We start from the raw sequence: 11,926 nt of genomic DNA on the forward strand, positions 1-11,926 counted from the left end.
GATAAATTTTAATTGCCAATACATTAATAAATGTATTATTAATTATAATATTTTATAATACATTAATAAATTAATATAATTGATTTATTATAATTGTTCATTACAATTATAATTATAATTAAATGATTATAATTATAATACATTAACAAATTAATTATAATACATTAATAAATATATTAAATATAAATGGTCTAATATCACTTAAAAGACAGAGATTGACCAAATGGATTTTTTTTTTAAAGACAACCATTCAAGGGCTGTGGCTCTTACCTTTAAGCCTAGAATTTTGGGAGGCTGGGGTAAGCAGATTGCTTGAGTCCAAGAGTTTTGAACCAGCCTGGGAAACATGACAAAGTCCAGTCTCTACAAAAAAAAGAAATAAATAGCCATGTGTGGTGGCACACACCTGTGGTCCCAGCTTCTCAGGAGACTGAGGTAAGAGAATTACCTGATCCCAAAGAGGTAGAGGCTGCAGTGAGCCATGATCATGTCACTGTACCCCAGCCTGGGTGACTAAGACCCTGTCACAAGTAATACATACATACATACATACATAATTAAAAAGACAACTATGACTCAACTATATACTTCCCACAAAAAACTCACTTCAAATTTAACAATAAAGGCAGATTGAAAGTAAAAGAATGGTTTAACATGGTTTAATACAAGACCTATTATAATCCTAGCAAGTTTTTTTATAGATATAGACAATATTACTCCAAAAATTGTACAGAAATAAAAAAGAACTAGAAGAGTTAAAAATTATGAAAAAGAAGAATAAAGTGAGAAGGACCAGTCCACAGGTTTCAAGACTTACTTCATAGTTACAGGAATGATGACCGTGTGACATGGGGGATAAATGGTCACACAAATCCAGGAAACAGAATAGAGAACCAAAAAGTAGACTCACACAAATATGCCCGAATTATCTGTGACGGAACTCCAAAAGCAATTAAAAAGGAGACTCTTTCAACAGGGAATACTGGGTGCACTTGGGCATCCACAGGTCAAAAAAAGGAAAAAACCTTGAACTAAACCTTACAATTTATACAAAAATAACTCAAAATAGATCACAGACTTCAATATAAATTGTAAAATTATACAACCTTTGAAAAAAGCATAGGAGAAAACTTTGAGATAGAGGTTTGACACCAAATATGATCCACAGAAAAGAAAACTGATAAATAGGACTTCATTAAAATTAAAAACGTTTACTGTATGTGAACAATGTTAAAATATAAAATGGCAAGCTACACACTATGAGAAAATATTTGGAAACCACGTGGCCATCTCAGGCTAATATCTAGATTACACAAAGAACTTTCAAAAAAAATTTTTTTTTTGAGACAGTTTCACTCTTGTTACCCAGGCTGGAGTGCAATGGCGCGATCTCAGCTCACTGCAACCTCTGCCTCCTGGGTTCAGGCCATTCTCCTGCCTCAGCCTCCCAAGTAGCTGGGATTACAGGCACGCATCACCATGCCCAGCTAATTTTTGTATTTTTAGTAGAGATGGGGTTTCACCTTGTTGACCAGGATGGTCTCGATCTCTTGACCTCATGATCCACCTGCCTCAGCCTCCGATATTTTTTAGACTCAAGTAGAAAATGAGAAAAAGACATGAACAAAAATATACACATGGCAAAAATATTGTCAACATTATTAGCGATTAGGGAAATGCAAATTGAACCAAAATGAGACATCATTACACAGCATTCAGAATTGCTAAAATTAAAAAAAAAAAACAGTGACACCACCAAATCCTGCAAGGATTGGAGCAGCTACCATTGGTGAATGGTTAAACAAACGGGTCTGTCCACATCATGGAATGCTACTCAGCAATAAAAAGGAATAAACTATTGATCCACCCGGCCACGTCGGTGAGTCTCCCAAGAATTATGTGGAGTGAAAAGAAACAACAATTTCACAAGGTTACATGCCGTATGATTACATTTACATATTAAATTATAGAAGTTGAGAGGAGATTGGTGGTTTCCAGGGGCTCGGGAGGAAGTGGGTGGGGACATCGAAGGGTGATAGGAGATTCCTCTGCCATGGCAGGTTCTGAGCCTGGATTGTATCCACGCCGGGCTCCTGTCTGTTACATTGTCCTACGGTGTAGCAAGGTGTTACAAGACGTTACCACTGAGGGAAACTGGAGTATGTGGGGTCTTACTTTATTATTTCCTGCAAACCAGGGGAAACTTCCAGGTTCTTGAAATTTTTTAAATAATTGAAAAACCGAACAACCTAGAAGCTATACCTGTTTCCTCATTTTGAAAGAACGTAGAATTAAGCCAATTATTTATACCTTTATTTCATAGGTATGTACATAAATAATACAGACATCAGAGCAGATAGAAACGGTTTTGTGTTTACCCCAGTTGGAGTATGGAATAAATAGAAGCTGCTTATCTTTCTTTTTTTTTTTTTTTGAGAAGGAGTTTCGCTCTTGTTACCCAGGCTGGAGTGCAATGGCGCGATCTCGGCTCACCGCAACCTCCACCTCCTGGGTTCAGGCAATTCTCCTGCCTCAGCCTCCTGAGTAGCTGGGATTACAGGCACGCGCCACCATGCCCAGCTAATTTTTGTATTTTTAGTAGAGACGGGGTTTCACCTTGTTGACCAGGATGGTCTCGATCTCTTGACCTCGTGATCCACCCGCCTCAGCCTCCCAAAGTGCTGGGATTACAGGCTTGAGCCACCGCACCCGGCTGTCTTTCAAAGTCAAAACTTCTGTGAGCAACATAAAGTTTGGCACTTCATGCAGTTGCTTCCATTAATTTTTATATTAATGTGTTCTTAGATCATTGTCTTTTTTAACTAGAAGGAGCCAAAAGGAAGGCAGAAAAAGTGTAATAAAAAGAAGTAAATGAAGATACATCCAAAAAGGAATAGTTAAGACCTGCAAAGATACTGCCAGGTGGGCTAAATAGCAGAATGGCCTGAGACTTGCGAATGGGTAATGGAGGAAGCGCGGGCCTTGTGGGTGGTTTGTTTCTATTTAGAATAAGTGGAGCATGAGGGCAGCCAGGCCCAGGTGCCTGATGGAAACCGGGTGAAGTCACTCGCAAAGGGATGGTGGGAGGGAAGGAACCCCGCTGCCTGTGGCCCCCACATCCTTCAGCATGTGAGAGGTTGAGTGTTCTCTTTGCCCAGGAGCAGTGTTCTTATCGAAGTGCTGAGATAATTTGGGGAAATCATCCTACTCTGTTGTTACTTCCCTTTGTCTCCAGTATCACAGCTACCAGTTCCTCCAAGCCAAGCCTTCAGCCCCACCCCAAGGGTCCCCACATTCCGTAAACAGCAGAACAAGTCTCTTTGGCACATATCAGTTTACGGAGTGAAAACATCTGTTTGGTTGATTGCTTTTGATCACGCCTGGAAACAACTTCTAAGTCCTCCGGGCTGTGGGCAGGCTGCCGTGCAGGACACATTGTGGTCGGTATAAAGTCATGGTTGTCTCAGTGTGCGATCTCAAGACGGCCAGGAGCTCCCACAGCACCCGGCTCTAAAGAGGACGTGGGTTCCTTCCTTCCTTTCTCTTCCTCATCTAGACTATAAGACGGTTGAGCGTAAAGGTCACGTTTAAAATCACATTTGTATCTAGGACCTGGCGGCACGATGTCATCAAGGGATAACTGGGGTTCCTGAGCTATGCTTGGTGAGGTTGAGGATGCTCACACACACACAGAGAGAGAGAGAGAGAGAGAGAAACACAGAGAGGAAACACACACACAGAAAACACGTTCATGCATAGGCACAGAAAATGCACCCAAGAAGCACACACAGAGGACACACACAGAAAACACACTTACACACTCAGAAAACACACACAGGCACACTCATACATGCACACACATATAGCTGGAGATGAGCATAATGTCATCCTCTCTTTCACAAAGGATGGACCTTGTCAGCAGCTCTGGGCCACATTCCAGGGTCAGGTGAAATGGACAGCCAGCCGTGTCCCCACTCCGGGCGCAGGGATGCTCCGTAAGAGAACACACTCCACTGACAGCAAGGCTCATGCTAAAGTCCGTGTGTGCTGTTATTTTGCCAACAGATTTCTCCAGGTCTCTCATAAGATCATGACAAGCGACATGGAGAAATGTTGGCCTGCTGGAGACCAAAGTGCAGAGACTCTCTCCTATGAGAGCACGAGGCTCTCCCAGTGGAGGATTCCCAGCACTGCATCCTCCAGGGCCCCGTAATGACACCATCTTTTGTCCCTTTCAATATTCCCATTAGTGCCCTGAGTGAAGATGTGTCCTTGTCTTCAAGGAAATCCAGGGGAATGGAATCCCACCGTGATGAGTCTCCCAGCTTGAAGCTCATCATGGTTACATTTTAATCCTTGGGCAACAAAACACTATCGGCGTCACCGTGATGCCGTGGCACTGTAGTTACAGTCCCCACTGCTAACAAAAGAACCAAGAAAAAAGGACCAGGCGAAGTGAGAGCCTTGTTACTTTGCAAGCTGGGGAGCCACAGTCTTTGGCACAAAGCAAAGGTTCACTCCGTGAGAACCAGGAGAGGGGCCGTGTTTATAGAAAAGGTTTCCTCCCAGGCCCCGTCCTGGTCCACTGCATAAACAGGGCATGAAGGCTTGTTTTGTTTGCACTGGCTGGTAAGACTGATGTAAGCCAGGTCCGTGGCAGGTCCAGAAGGAGACGTGGGAGTTCCCATCCAACATTGATTCAAGCAGCGCGAACAGGAGCAGGCAGGCGACCATGAGACGGCAAGACAGCTCAAGTGTGTGGTTTCTGCCACGAACGCAGATACACAAGTACCCTGCGGTCAGCAGGAGGCCAGGCGCCTCCACCCTGAATTCCGGCCGGTCAGCCCCTTGGGATCCATCTCGAGGGGCCGGCTCCTTCGGGTTCACGCTGGACCTCGGAAGGGCCACACGTGTCGTAGAGGCCAGGATGTCGTAACACAGTGTGAAAACATCACCACGAAGGGATACAACTCCTCTAACTACGGAAGTCCCACGCGGAAGACACGGAGCTCCAGTCACGTGACTGCACATTCCGTTTCAGGAGTCCTTTTCTGGTCTCTTCCCACTCTCTCTCCAACAAGCCACACTCTGTGCATTCCAAAGAGACGGAAAATCTTGCACTAGCCAGTCCCGTGGTGTGCGTTAGTAACTCTAAATTCACAGTGTGTCAGTCTCTTCATAGTTTGTTAAAAATAAATGTCCCAAACTCACCCCCACCCTAAAATTCTGATTCAGTAGCTCTGGAATGGGGCCCAGGAATCTGCATTGAGAGTGGTCTTCCCTGACGCCCCCAGGATTTGAATTCTGTGGCCTCTGCACTGCACGGAGAGGGAGGACTGTGGCATTCAGAAGCCTCTGTTAAGGATCGTGGGGGCCCAGCATGACTTTGACATGGCTGTTCCACCCTAGCAAAGCCCTCTCCACTGGCAATGGACCAGAATCACCCTGGAGATATATCAGTATTTTTTTTTTTGAGACCGAGTCTCACTCTGTCGCCCAGGCTGGAGCACAATGGCACAATCTCAGCTCACTGCAACCTCCACCTCCCAGATTCAAGCAGTTCTCCTGCCTCAGCCTCCCAAGTAGCTTACAGGCTCCTGCCACGATGCCTGGCGAATCACTTGTGTTTTTAGTAGAGGTGGGGTTTTGCCATGTGTTAGTCTAGTCTCAAACTCCGACCTCAGGTGATCCACCCACCTCGGCCTCCCAAAGTGCTGGGATTACAGGCGTGAGCCACCACACCTAGCCAAATACACAATTGTTTTCCCCAAATTCTGGGACAGAAGAGCAAATTTCAAGATGGGGCTTCCACTGAAACCCTGCCTGACTCTCTCACAATCTGGTGAGCAGTGCCAGGCAGCCTTCAGGATTGCCTGGGCCTGGCCTCCAGTTCTCTTCCTTTTGCTACCCCTCTCTCTGTCTCCACTCCTCTGCCTTCTCTGAGCATGGAAATAGCCAAATAAAGGCACAGTTCTGCTGCTCCGAAGCCTGTTACTCCCTAGGAAGAGCTGGCGGGCAGGCCAGGTAAACACTAACACAGGTAGTGCTGGCATTGCTGCCCGCGGATTTGCATCAAAAAGAGACAGAAAGACCAGAGACCCACTTAGGGAGTTTTTCAATGGGGAAATCCACTGGGCCTGCCACGGACCAGCCACATCTCACCTGTTCATCAAGAGAAGGTTGGTCAGCTTGTACCTTACAGAACGGCTGACACAAGCCAGACACCAGAACATAAATGACAAATGAAATCTTTGTGTCTATACTAAAAAGAGAAAATGTGACAGACTTCTCAAACTAAAAATAGAAAAGCACCTCTTTGGTCACATTCCAAGTATGAGCAGAGGCCACAGTTGAACGAAGGCCACTTTTTCACGTTTTGGGCTTTCTCTGGCCCATAACCTAAGAGAAAAGGCAAGGGGGTGGTTTAAGAAAGGAAGCTCGGAACTCTGACATCACGCTGCTTCAAGAGAAAAAGAACACACAGCATTGCTTTTGTGTTTTCGCTCTGTAATCACCTAGACGAGTCCTTCTCTGAAAGGTGGTGAACAGTTTTCACTGTGTTACGTAGACCAGTGACAGCAGCTGCCGGGAATTTGCTCTGGGTCGGTGAACGACCTTCTGCCAAGCTGCGCATTTTTGGTCATTGTGCATGTCTGCTGTCCCCACTGTATTTTAATCTTCTGATGTTCCTGTATTATTTTCTTTTCAATTATTACCTCTTTTTCAAAAGCTAAAGCTGTGGAAACCAGTTGAGAAGGCTTTCCAGGCATCAAATGTCTCTTACCAAGTATGCCGATGACTTGTGCGTCAGTGAATTTCAGACACATGGCCCACGTTTCCCCTAACAGCTCATGACTTCAGAAATGCAGGGGAAGGAGGTTCCACAGAGCCATTGTGCGCTGCTTCCCCAAACCCCTGCCGGAAACCAAATGCACTTTGGTTTCCACGTGACATTTTCCCCCAATAACTGATGTGACATGTCGAAAATCAGTTATTAAGAATGTATGTACACAGGCATAGATGCATATACATCTACAAGCGGTGTTTATTTTTAAAGTCAGATAGTAATAGAGAGTTAATGCTGAGATTTCAAGATACAATTCAAGGAATATGGAATTGGTCACAAAACTGTATGGAGCAAACACTGTTAGGACTACAGCAATTCAGAACTTTTTCTTTGAGACAGAGTCTCGCTCTGTCACCAGGCGCCAGGCTGGAGTGCAGTGGCACAATCTCGGCTCACTGCAACCTCTGCCTCCCAGGATCAAGCAATTCTCCTGCTTCAGCCTCCTGACTAGCTGGGACTACAGCCGTGTGTCACCACGCCCAGCTAATTTTTGTATATTAGTAGAGACGGGGTTTCACTCTGGTGGCCAGGATGATCTCAATCTCTTGACCTCATGATCCGCCCGCCTCGGCCTCCCAAAGTGTTGAGATTACAAGCGTGAGCCACTGTTCCCGACTGAATTCAGAACGTTTTAATGGGAAAACGTGTTCATTCCATTCCTTTCCTTTCCTTTTTCTTGTTTTAGCGTGCCCATGAGAAACGTGGTGACTTCTGTCCCCACAGCATGCTCCACGCTGGCTGCGATGGCGGCCCGAGCCCTGGTGTAGCATTCCCGCCGGCCTCAGATGGCCCTCCCAGGCGAAACATGGGGCCAGGCTGTCCGTAGCCTGAAATGCCCGCCAGATTATTCCAAATGTGCATGCTAATGACCATCAGATCTGCGTGCTGGTGGAGAGGTTAAAACAGAGAAAATCCTGACTGTGTTTGTTTTGGGCCACATGAGACTCTAAACTTATTCTGAGGCTTTGAGGACGATGCACACAGGGCAGTCAAGGGTGGCTTCACCAGCAGATGCGTGGCCTCTTATTTCTTCAGGCTGAAAGCTCTGAAATTTGAGAAGCCGAGGCTGTGCCTGCAGAAAGCATTGCAACCAGACTGAAAAAGACAAGGAAACCTGTGGGAGCTCCTGGACAGGCCGATGAGGGGGTGTATTCCGGGGGCAAAGCAGCGCATGAACCGCAGCATTGAGGGCTGGTCCACAAAGCCCCTGCTCCCACATCTCCTTCTTATACCCACGCATGCAGAGGTGAACGAAGAGGGGCACAGACATACTCTTCAAAATAAATGACCATAGAGGGCAATTGTTATCTATTAAAAATCCAAGTCTCCTACTAAGTTAATGCTGCAGGAAAGACTGGCACTTCTGCTTCCAGGCCTGGCATCCGAGCTGTGAGGGGAGGACCCTGTGTGGCTGTCATCGAAACCATTTGATGAATAAAAACACATTCCTTTCATTTGAAAATAAGTAGCTAATGTTGGCTGTGGAGCTTACAATGAGGTCTCTTGTGGGTTCATATGAGGCCAAGAGTGAAGAGAGGGACGTTCTTTGCCGAGGCACGTCTACAGGCTTTGACATTACTGTTACCTGAATTCACACCCTGTGCCTTAGATACCTGGATATTTCATACATGAAAGGCCGAAGCAGGCATCAGAACCGCTGGAGACCAGCCCGTCATGAGAGCAGTGGGAAGGTGGGCTGTCTGAGAGTGGCAGCCTCATGATGAGTTCCACGGGACAGCGCTGCAGCCTGCGTCATCTCCCGCTGTCCCCCGGCTCCTCTTTCCTTCTCCCTAATATTTTTAAGCACCATGGCAGATAATTCAGCTTTTCTGAAAACCAAAGTCTGACTTAATTATAGTTCTGCTAAAGGGGGAAAAATGATATTAGATGCCAAGCTAAAATAAAATGAACTCCACTTTTTTCTTCCTTTATTAGATTTTAATGGTATTATTATAATAATTAAGCTTTTCATTAATTTTTCCATGCTTATTGAGTCACAGTTCCCTGCAGATTTGAATCATATTTAACGTATAATTGTGGTGATCTGTTTTTAGAAGGAAATGTGAATGTGGGGGTGTGGGACTCCACCTGGTCTTCTTAAATTAAAAGTGGCAGCAAGGGGCCGGCTCGGCAGGTGTGTCGGGTCAGAGCTGGCAGCGGAGCCCGTGTCACATGGACCGGGGGAGCTTTGATTCACCGTGTCGCGCGTGACGAGGTCTGCTCTGGAGGCCTCCGACATGAGTGAGTGAAACACGCGTGACACAGGCCTGCTCTGGAGGCCTCCGACATGAGGGAGTGAAACACGCGTGACACAGGCCTGCTCTGGAGGCCTCCGACATGAGGGAGTGAAACACGCGTGACTGAGGCCTGCTCTGGAGGCCTCCGATGTGAGGGAGTGAAACACACGTGACACAGGTCTGTTCTGGAGGCCTCTGACATGAGGGAGTGAAACACGCGTGACACAGGCCTGCTCTGGAGGCCTCCGACGTGAGTGAGTGAAACACGCGTGACACAGGCCTGCTCTGGAGGCCTCCGACATGAGGGAGTGAAACACGCGTGACACAGGCCTGCTCTGGAGGCCTCCGACGTGAGGGAGTGAAACACGCGTGACACAGGCCTGCTCTGGAGGCCTCTGACGTGAGTGAGTGAAACACGCGTGACACAGGCCTGCTCTGGAGGCCTCTGACATGAGTGAGTGAAACACGCGTGACACAGGCCTGCTCTGGAGGCCTCTGACATGAGCGAGTGAAACACGCGTGGCACAGGTCTGCTCTGGAGGCCTCCGACATGAGGGAGTGAAACACGCGTGACACAGGCCTGCTCTGGAGGCCTCCGACATGAGTGAGTGAGTGAAACACGCGTGACACAGGCCTGCTCTGGAGGCCTCTGACATGAGTGAGTGAGTGAAACACGCGTGACTCAGGCCTGCTCCGGAGGCCTCCGACATGAGCGAGTGAGTGTTTGCTTCCGACCTCGAAGGGGCTTCAATGTGGGACAAAGCAGGGGGCAGACCCGTCTCTCCTGTCTCGCTTCGGACACCAGGCGCTCTCTGTAAAGGCATCTGGGGACACCGTCTCTGTGCAGGCCACTTAGAGACAAGAAGGAAAACAAAGTCCACAGGCCATTTTAAACAGCTCAGTTGACGTGTTAGTCCATCGGTTTACCTCCTTCTCAGAAAAAAGTGAAAACAGTTCACCAGCCTGTCACGGGCAGTTCAGTCCCTAGCCAGGCTGTCTAACAGCACCCCTCCGATCCCCTGCTCCTTGTAGCTAAGGGAGGGCGGGAGTGAGGACAGGAGTGGAGGCAGGGGTGCGTGAGCACAGAGCCCCTGCAGGGAGCAGGGGAGTTCCCATGTGCAGGGAAACTTCCAGAAGCAAGTCCTAGAGGCCTTCCACTGCTGGGGGGAGGAAAGGAGAGACAGACAGAGGCAGAGGGATGGAGACAGAAAGAAGGGGAGGGAGTGCGAGAGAGGCGGAAGGAGACAGAGACAGAGAGAGAAGGGGAGTGAGAGAAGGAGAGAGAGATGAGGAAATGAGGGAGGCAGACAGGAGACAGATAGGAGAATCTAAGGGAAGAGAAGAGCAAAGGAGACAGGAATGTCTGGGGACCCAGGGGAACAAACACGGACTCTTCTGCAAGTACGCAGATCATTTCAAATTTGAACTTTTCCATGGAAGCCGGCCCACCTTGGGTGAAGTACTTACCCTCTTGTAAACTAGTTTCTCCTCTACAGAATCATGTCTGCCCAAACAGGGCTGTTTTGAGGAGCCACCCAGGGAGCCATGGTGGGGTGAGCAGCTGACAGCCACGCCTGTCCTCCTGCAGGTCCCAGAGATGCAGGGAGAAAGCCACAGACACACTGGGCCTCACAGGCCTGCCTGGGATGTGTCCTTCCCAGCTCGCAGTCCCCAGGGATTTGGAGTAGCCTGGTCCTCTGCGTTCTGCAGCAGGTTCCTATACCAAAGCCATGTCCGCAGACCCTCAGGGAGGGCCCTCCGTGCAGAGCAGCCACAGCCAGCCCGTGTACCAGGCCCCAGCACTCAGCCAGGACGTGGGACGCACGGGGACTCCTTCCCCTCTGAGGGCGGGTGTGTGCTTGGCAACTGGAGCACCTCTGCAGTGGGCTCAGGGGCAGCACCCAAGCTGCACTGTTCCTTCAAGACCCATCACATGGCTCACATGACTCCTCCAGGAGCAGCTCCTGTGGTGGCATCTTCTCTCCTTCCCACACGAGGAGCTGCCTTCTGAAACGCACAGCGAAGGATGGACCCTGGCCTCCAGGGCCGCTGTCCCAAAGCCACAGCATACTGGGGCCTGGCCACAGCCCAGCCGGTCGTGTCAGGGAGTCACCTCGTCCCCTCATCCACAGGGGATGGAACCAGAGCCCGGAGATAGCAGGTGAGTTTGCCCAAAACCACCCCAGCGCCCTGAACCTTGGAGCCAACTTTTCCGCTTCTTAGGTGCTAGGAAACAGGAGTGCTTTCCTGAACAGGAAGCACAAATCCCCAGGACAGCTGTGGGTGTCCAAGCACTTGGGTTTCCCAGTGTTGATTTTCACTCTTCAGAACGTGCATTAGAACTCACTTGAAAGCAAGTGTCCTTCCTCATTATACACAAGTACTTTTCCACATCTTCGCAAATGTGTGGTGTGCGCCCAAGCCAGGCCCGTGTGTGTTGGCCGCGGGCGTGCATCTGGTCAGGGATGTCTGCGTGGCCTGGGTTACCAGGCACCAGTGCAGAAGGGGATCCGAAGCCCCTGCGGAGGTGGGTCCAGCCCGCCCACCCTGCGCAGTCTGCGTGGGGTGCCTGTGTCAGGGCAGTGGCTCGGCTCCCGACTGCCCCCTTGGTTTCCTGGTCCCATCCGCTGTGCAGCCCGGCCCTCAGGACAGCCCTCTCTGGAGTGCTGGCAGGACGCACTGGCTTCCTGGCCCAGTGCCTTTCGTCTCCCTGGCTGTGGACGTGGTGATCTGGGTTTCCCTCACTCCCTCCCACAGATCAGCCTCTGGTACCCCGGGCTACCTCCTGGATGCCCTTCAGGGACCAGATCCTGGTTGGCTTCACCCCAGCGTGGGCTCCAGT

Source organism: Callithrix jacchus, chromosome 2 (genome assembly GCF_049354715.1).
Source record: "Callithrix jacchus isolate 240 chromosome 2, calJac240_pri, whole genome shotgun sequence".
Taxonomy (NCBI): domain Eukaryota; kingdom Metazoa; phylum Chordata; class Mammalia; order Primates; family Cebidae; genus Callithrix; species Callithrix jacchus.